The following is a 9221-nucleotide window of genomic DNA, read 5'->3' as shown; positions in this document are numbered from 1 at the left end:
AAATCAACTCAAGGAACTGGAGCTTCGACAGACCCAGCCGAAACTCAAGGTGGGGGATTTCATTCCAAAGTTGGGAGTGACGGATGACGTGGACGCTTACCTTCATGCGTTCGAGGCGACTGCTACCCGGGAGGGGTGGCCAAAGGCACAGTGTGTAGGTCTCTTGGCCCCTTTTCTCTCTGGGGAGGCTCTTAAGGCCTTTCAAGATGTAGAGACTAGCATTGGACATGACTATGACAAGCTAAAGGAGGAGATTTTGAGCCGCCATGGCCTGACCAAGTTTAGTTTAGCACAGCATTTCCATAATTGGAGTTTCCAAAAGGGGACCACGCCCCGTGCCCAATTGCATGAACTGATGCGAGTTACCAAAAGGTGGCTAGAACCTGAGAAGAACAACTCAGCCGCCATAGTGGAAACCCTGGTTATGGACCGTTATCTTAGAGCTCTGCCCTATGAAGCAAAAAGGGTAATCAGTCACCAGAAATTAACAACCGCTATGCAGTTAGTAGAAGCAGTTGAGCAGTATCAGGCAGCCTCCGATATGCTCCGACTCCCCCGTAAGGAACCCTCAGCTTCTGTTCCCCTTCGACCCAGCTGGGTCCGCCAAAAAGAGCCCAAACCTGATAGCCCTCCCTCCAGTTCCCAACGAAGAGGGTTTAACCCACCAGGACAGCAAAGTGGATTCCTGAAACCTGAATCTCGACAGTGCTATCGATGTGGCGAGGTGGGCCATATCTCATGGCAGTGTGACAAGTCCGATGAGCCAATGCCCACAGCGGGGTCTACAAGCAACCCTCAGGTGCACTTCGCTGCACTCCTTGGGGAGAAGGGAGACCACAGACCGATCTGCCCGGTAACAGTCAACCGGCGTGATGTAGAAGCCATGCTTGATTCGGGAAGTGCTCGGACCTTGGTCCAGGAGGCTGTGTTGGAGGCCTCACACCCTGCTCGAGGGGAACCGGTTCCGGTTGTTTTTTGTCCATGGAGACACCCGGGAGTACCCAACTGCCCTGGTGAGGTTAATAACTACGAAGGGTTCCTTCGATGTTGAAGTGGGGGTCATTAAGACACTCCCAGTTCCTGTCCTGATTGGTCGAGACTGTCCAGCCTTCTCCGAACTGTGGAGCGAAGCCCTAAAGACGCAAAACCGGGAACCCCGAAAACGTAAGTCGCAAGTTAGGACAATGAGCAAAGTCTGGGTTAACCTTGCCAAGCCATGTTCTTCACCTTCTGCTGCAACTCAGGTTTTTGCAGTGGAGGGTGGGGATTCAGAACCCGGGGAGACTACTGACTCAGAGCTGCCGCCTGGGCCCAGTGAAGATGAGGCTGCGGACATGGGAACAACAACCCCCCTTAAAGGTCAGTTTGGAACAGCGCAGATGCAAGATTCCACCCTGAGTAATGCCCTAAAGAATGTTCAGGTCTTAGAGGGAGCTCTGGTGGGGACTAGGTTAACTCCTTCCTACCCTCACTTGGCTGTTAAGAATGGTCTGTTGTATCAGGTAGTTAAAAACAATGACCAAGTGATCGAGCAACTACTTGTTCCCAAACTCCACCGCCCCACAGTTCTGCAATTAGCCCACACTCACTTACTGGGGGCTCACTTGGGGGTGGACAAAACAAAGGAAAGAATATTGCAGAGGTTCTTTTGGCCAGGGGTTCATAAGGAGGTAGAGAATTATTGTCGCAGTTGCCCAGAGTGCCAGGTCACAGCTCCAAAACCAATGTACAGGAATCCGCTCATTCCCTTGCCCATTATAGAAACGCCTTTTGAGAGGGTGGGTCTGGATATCGTGGGTCCCCTCCCTAAGAGCGCCAGGGGCCATCAGTACATCCTCGTTCTTGTGGACTATGCTACCAGGTATCCAGAAGCCATCCCCTTAAGAAAGGCTAATGCCAAACAAATTGCTAAAGAATTGTTTCTTTTCAGCAGTAGAGTAGGGCTTCCAAAAGAAATTCTTACTGACCAAGGGAGTCCTTTTATGTCCCGAGTTACTCAACAGTTGTGTGCTCTGCTTCAAGTGAAACAGATCCGAACCTCAGTATACCATCCACAGACCGATGGATTAGTGGAGAGGTTCAACCAAACCCTCAAAGCCATGCTGAGAAAGGCCATTGGACGAAATTGGGACCAGCTTCTCCCCTACCTCCTGTTTGCAGTGAGAGAGGTCCCACAGGCCTCCACCGGTTTCTCACCCTTTGACTTGCTGTATTCCTACAAACCAAGGGGACTGCTGGACATTGCCAAAGAGACCTGGGAGGAGCAACCCTGTCCCCATAGAACCATTATTGAACATGTGGGGGCGATGCGGGAACGAATGAACACCATACTTCCCATTGTGAAAGAGCACATGGCGAAGGCACAACGAGACCAAAGTGCAGCCTACAACCGAGCAGCCCAACCTAGGGAGTTCCAACCAGGAGATAAGTGTTAGTGTTGGTACCCACAGTAGAATGCAAATTCTTGGCTACGTGGCAGGGACCATTTGAGGTCATTGAAAGAGTGGGGGAAGTCAATTACAGAGTGCGACAACCGGGAAAACGGAAAGGTGAGCAAATATACCATGTTAACCTCCTAAAGAAATGGCATGATAGAGAGGCACTGTCTGTTCCCCTAGGAAGACAAGCGAAGTGGCCCGGGATGCAGTGCAGTTTGGTCCTGACCTTTCCCCACATCAACTACAGCAAGCCCGGGAGCAGGTGGATGGCAATCAGGATGTTTTTTCTTCCCTCCCGGGCTGCATGCACCTGGTGGAACATGAAATACGCACGCAACCTGGACACGTAGTGAACCAAAGGCCATATCGGGTACCAGAGGTGCGTAAGAAACTGATTGAGGTGGAGGTACAGACAATGTTGGAGTTGAAGGTAATTGAAGAGTCCAAAAGTGCTTGGTCAAGCCCTATTGTCCTGGCTGACAAACCTGACAATTCAATACGTTTCTGTAATGACTTTAGAAAAGTAAATGCTGTGTCCGAGTTTGATGCCTACCCCATGCCTCGGGTTGACGAGCTCATTGAGAGTCTAGGCAATGGACGATTTATAACCACTCTCGATCTTACAAAAGGCTATTGGCAGGTTCCCGTAGCAGCAGACTCGAAAGAAAAGACAGCATTTGCCACTCCAGGAGGCCTTTGGCAGTACAGGAGGATGCCGTTCGGGTTATGGGGGGCACCTGCCACCTTCCAGCGATTAATGGATCAGGTATTGAAATCTCATAAAGAATATGCAGCTGCTTATTTAGATGATGTGGTTATCCAGAGTGCAGACTGGGAAAGCCACTTACCTCGGGTCCAAAAGGTCCTGGATTCCCTCCGCCAAGCAGGCCTGACGGCGAACCAGCTGGCAAACCAGCTGGTGTACAGTGAGACAAACTACCTGGGGTATACCATCGGCAGGGGCCTGATCAAACCTCAAGAGGCAAAACTTGGGGCCATCCAGGAGTGGCCACAACCTTTGACAAAGAGGCAGGTGAGATCCTTTTTAGGCCTTGCCAATTATTACAGACGGTTCATTCCTGACTTTGCTGTGGTAGCTGCTCCTCTCACAGAACTGACCACAAAGAAACACTCCAGGATGGTGAAATGGACCCCGGCGGCGGAAGAGGCATTTGTCAATCTGAAGAGAGCACTATGCTCGAAACCAGTCCTCATGGCCCCAGACTTTAGTAAGGAGTTTGTGGTCCAGGCAGATGCCTCAGAGGTGGGTCTGGGGGCTGTCCTGTCCCAGGATCATGCAGGTGAGGAGCACCCAGTTCTTTATTTGAGTCGGAAGTTGCTGCCAAGAGAGAGGAACTATGCCACAGTGGAAAAAGAGTGCTTAGCGATAAAGTGGGCCCTTGACACACTCAGATACTACTTCTTGGGAAGACGGTTTACTCTGGTTACGGATCATTTACCGTAACAATGGATGGCTAAAAACAAAGAGACAAACAGTAGGGTAACCCGGTGGTTTTTGGGGCTCCAACCCTTTAACTTCTCTGTTGTTTACAGACCAGGACGACGCCATGGTAATGCGGATGCCCTGTCCCGCCGTGATGCCTTCTGGTCCTCGTTCGCCCTGCCGAGGTCGTCAGGCCCGGGAAGAAATGGCCGCCACCCACACTACAAGTCCCAGCATGCACTGCACAGGGAGGTGCAAATGCCCAGCCTGTTGATTACTGCAGGTGCTCATGCACTGAAAAAGAGACCAAGAGAGCAGAGGCAAAGGGAAGAGGAACAGAGTTCTTGGGGAAAGAACTGAAGCTACTGAGTCTCTGCTAAACCTAGTGGTGTTACTCCCAGTACTATTTTGAGTTAAATTACTGTTTTTCGTTGGACAATTTTTCTGAAACGACTGCTGACAATAAAACCTCTGTTTGTCTGCAACTACTTTTTGTCTGGTCTCTGCCCTACACCCCACCTGCTGCAAAGACACACCTCTCACGGCATCACAATGTACTTAGGCCAGACTTTGCTCCTAATGAGTTCTTCTGTAAGCAATGACTTAAATGCTATCTGTCTGCTCATGTAAATGGGTGATAAAGTAATAGCATACTATATCTAATTCCTCTCTCTATAAGATAAGTTGTCCAAAAAATGCTATCTAATTATACTAATTACTGTAACTGCGCTGTGGATTGGTTCAATCAGAGTGTCATTTCGCTGTGTAGTTTGGCTTACATACAGTATAACCCAAGAACCAGAATTTTAAGGCCTACATTTAGGTAACATCTACATACGTACTGTGCAAAAGTCTTAGGCAGGTGTGGAAAAAAATACTGTAAACTAAGAATGCTTTAAAAAATATAAATAATGATTGTTTATTTTTATCAATTCACAAAATGCAAAGTGAGTGACCAAAAAACCATCTAAATCACATCAATATTTGGTGTTACTACCCTTTGCTTTCAAACCAGCATCAATTCTTCTAGGAACACTTGCAACAAGTCAGGGAATGTTGAGGATCGTAGACGCTGAGGAACGGAGGAGGCCGGTCAGACCCCAAACTGATATTAACGTCAGCTGAGGAGCGAGTGGCCGCACTTATCGGGTCTCCCTCCATTAGTGGCATTCGCGGCGGGGGAGACACTGATGTACCTGAGTCAGTGCAGGCAAATGGTGAGAGAAATAGCCACAGTACAAACACTGATTTGTTGGCTGCCTAAAATCATCACAAAAATGAAGTGCATTGAATCTTTTATTTTCTCTTTTTTAAAGATCAGTCAGAGCCAAGCACCAGTGCTCAAGGTTCTGCAGATCAGTGTCCACACAGACCGGCGGAACAAGAGCGCTTGTCTTCTCCCCGTCCTGGTCCACCAACACGTGCCTCTGTACTAACTGCTGAAGTCCTGGAAAGACAGGCGGAGATTTGCAGATGGATGAGTGAAATAAATCGTTCACTTCTGGCCATTAACAACACATTGAAAGCAATAAACGAGAACCTGAAGTGCATTTCAAATAAATTAACTATTTTCACAAAACATTCCACATTGTATTTTTTGAAGTAGCTTCCTTACCCAAAGATAGGGTCACTTGCTATATTAGAAGCGCAGAATTAGATCCTGTCTCCTTCGTAGAGCCCCCAATGGTGGCTAGGAATCTCTAGGCATAGGGTCATCTGGCTGCACTTCATTGAATGGCACCCCGTTCTCCAGCGCAATATTGTGAAGAACCCTTCATGCCATAATTATGTTGCAGGCCTTCTCTGGGGTGTATAGCAGAGTCTCCCCCACTGACCCATGACAGAGCCACCTGCCCTTGAGCAAACCTATACATCTATCCACTGTGGCTCGTGTGGATAGATGTATAGCTCCTGCTCGGTTTGGGGATTTGCAAGCAGTGTTATAAGGTACTTAGTCAGGGGATAACCTCTGTCACCTAGAGGAATCGCATCAAACCGTTTCACCAAGAACTATGTAGAACTTTTATAATAATAATTGTACGTGGGCGTAACTCACAGAGGAGATGACTCTGGCCATGCAGTGCACTCTCAGTTTTTGCGATTTATAAATGCGTAATCATTCATGGATGGTGGCTTCAGATGCACATGAGTGTAATCAATTGCTCCAATCACATTTGGAAACCCAGCAATCTCATAAAATTGTCTTTTAATCACAGTTTGCTGAGCATCTTCATATGGAAATTGAATATACCTAGCAGAAAGGGACCTGATAGCTGCCAAAACTGCTGGCATACTTTGACTAATTGTTGGTTGTGGTATACCAGACCTGGTGGCTAAAAACAACAACGTAGAGAGCAACTGCACTGGCACAGGTATGGCATTGGACCTTCGAGTCTATCTTTTTAACCAAGGCTCTAAATCGTGGCATAGCTGCAGAAGGACATGCCTCGGGAGACGAAAATAACTCATTAGCCACTGGTCACTCTCCATAAAAAAATCTGCGCGGTCCAAAAAAACCCTCTCGCTTCTTAAGTGCACAATAAAGTCCTCTAACAGAGTCAGATCTGCCATCGCTTTGACTTCAGGACTGTTAAAGCGCTTGTTTAAATAGGCGACTGAATAAACATTTCACATTCACAATACAAATCGATTAACCTAATATATATATATATATATATATTTAATTATTTGATTGAAATTGTTGTATGCCTAATTCAGTCCTCATGTTCTAGGCCATCTTGAAGTGAAAGGGAAATTAGGCCTACCAAAAATAAACCAGTTAATAGCATGATATATACAATTAATTTGTAATTCTGAAATGTAACTTGTAATATGGGGTCGTTGCGATGCACACTCATTCATCAATAATCGCTGGTACAACAATTCAATGAACCGGGTGGTTATACAATAAACCACCACTAGTCACACTGGAAAACTTGCGTACATGAGTTCAGACCAGACCTGAAATTTTATCGCAGCCTATGCTCACGTTCAAATTGATAAATGCCTTGCTTTGCGTAGGAATTGGCATACGCCCGTCCTACGCCTGTTTGAGGTAGTATGCACGTTTCATAAATGAGGGCCATTGACACTCCCTCATTCTTTATTTGAAGTAAACTGTTGAAAAATGCTGCTGTAAATATCAAAACACATTATCATTGCTTTAGTCCCAACAGTTATTTTATGTCCCCTGCTGTTTTTATTTAAGTTCATCAGTTATCATTTCACTGGTGCTTTGAGGGAGCAAATGAAGAAAACATAGAAAATATAAAATGCTGCAAATAAAACACTAGTAAAACCTGCAAATTAGGAAACTTTGGCAAAACATAATGTGGCACTTAAGTAGAGGAACTATTGAAGGGGCTGACTTCTCTGAGATTCACTTTGGCATGACCTACAACATGAAAAAATGTGACTGAAAGAGAAGCATCTTCCCTAGCTACCTTTAAACCATGGAGCAACAAAGTTTATAATTCTTTGAAACATGTATTCTCATAAAGTCAGACAACTGAAGTTTCCTTTCAGATACATAATGAAAGTCTAGCATCAGAGACAGAAAGGGACAATAGGAACTACAGTAACTTCAGCGTGTGGAGGCATCTTCCTGTACTCTACATCACTGCTTCAGTGTACAAAGAGAACCAGTTGGTAGGAAGATGTGTGGGTATGTTTGAGCTATCTGAGTGATTCAAGGGGCCTTACTCAATTCCAGAATGTGTACCTCCTCGATCCTCAATCCTCCGCAGTGACACAGAAATAATTCTCAGTGCGCCATGTTGAAGGACGAGTCATTTCCTAAAATGCACATCGAGGAGCGAGGAGGCCCCTGGAGGAGCTGTAATGGAGGATACACCGATGTATCCTCTGCCAAAGTCTTTTCACCGGTGGCATGTAAACAAAGAGGAGTGACAGAGACAGAGAGAGGAAAAGAGGGAGAGAGAGGGAATACATAGTTATATATGGTTATATAATTAGTTATAATCCGTGCAGATCATATCAATTAACATTTTGATTAATAGCGGGTGGGTAAAATAATACATAATTAGGCTAATGAGTAAAATACAATTAATGTGAACATAGTAGAGTATAGCTTTACAGTTTACAGTAGGGGTGCATGATATATCGACTCAATATCATTATCACAATATCAGGTTGTGCAATATTATACTGAAAGTGTTGCGATAAGTATGCAATTTTATTTAGATTTATTTTGATTGTTTTTAATATGTCCTGTTCTGTAGACATGCTCTTTATTTATTGTTTTTATACTGTACAACCAGTAAAACATGTCCTGTTCTGTAAACATGGTCATTAAAGGTGCAATATGTAATATTGTGTGTAATACTGGCAGCTAGCGGTTAAAATAGTTACTGCACTACCAATTCAAAATACTGGAGAGTCGTCTCCCCCGCCCCCTCCTGCCCAGACTCGAAGTTCACGGGGGTTGCCAGGCTGAGACCGCAGCATTCACAACAATGTTGCTAGACGCTTTTCTCACATAGCCAGACATTACTCCACAGCACAGCGGAGTAGCTAACGGTAGATGCTAGTCTCACATAGCCAGACATTACTCCACAGCACAGCGGAGTAGCTAACGGTAGATGCTAGTCTCACATAGCCAGACATTACTCCACAGCACAGCAGAGTAGCTAACGTTAGATGCCGGCTATATTGACAGTCATAAAAGTCCGTGCTCACGCGGAGCTCTGTAACCACCTGACAGACACACTTTTTCGGCTTAAAATTACAGTATGAACCGCTAAAAACACAACAACCTCACTGTCCTCTCCACACGCCAGTCAGGCACACTTCCTCGGCTTAGAATTACAATACGAAACGCTAAAAATACCACTACCTTGCCGACGGAACACACTTCATTGGCTTAGAATTACGGCAACAATCGCTAGAAACTCACAGTCCCCTTTTTCCGATTTACAGCCCCCCTCTCGTGGTTTAAAATAACTCAACGTTGTCGGCTCCAGCCGCTGAAGAGGCTACACGCTGTAAACAGCCATGGGCTGCTTGCCTGGTCCTTCCAGTAACGTTAGCAGTTAGCAGGGTTAGCATGGCGACGTTAGCCAGGACCAGTCGGGATCACTTTACTGGCTATGTCTCAATTGTTTTTGCGAGTAACCAACTCGGTTACTCTAGCTATATAATTCAATGTGAGTACACAAATGTTGAAATGACCAAAAATGCCTGTCCCTAGTAGCTGTGATAAATTACCCGGAAGCTAATGCTTACCTGTTCAGGAGAAAATAAGCCAACTCTGCGTCCTTTTGGGATCTAAGCTGTCTCCATCTTTCAAATACATCTCCAATATTTACCAGGGGGTTGTT

Source organism: Perca flavescens, chromosome 7, assembly GCF_004354835.1.
Source record: "Perca flavescens isolate YP-PL-M2 chromosome 7, PFLA_1.0, whole genome shotgun sequence".
Classification (NCBI taxonomy): Eukaryota; Metazoa; Chordata; class Actinopteri; order Perciformes; family Percidae; genus Perca; species Perca flavescens.
The sequence above is the reverse complement of the archived record's forward strand: the minus strand, read 5'-3'. Positions refer to the sequence as shown.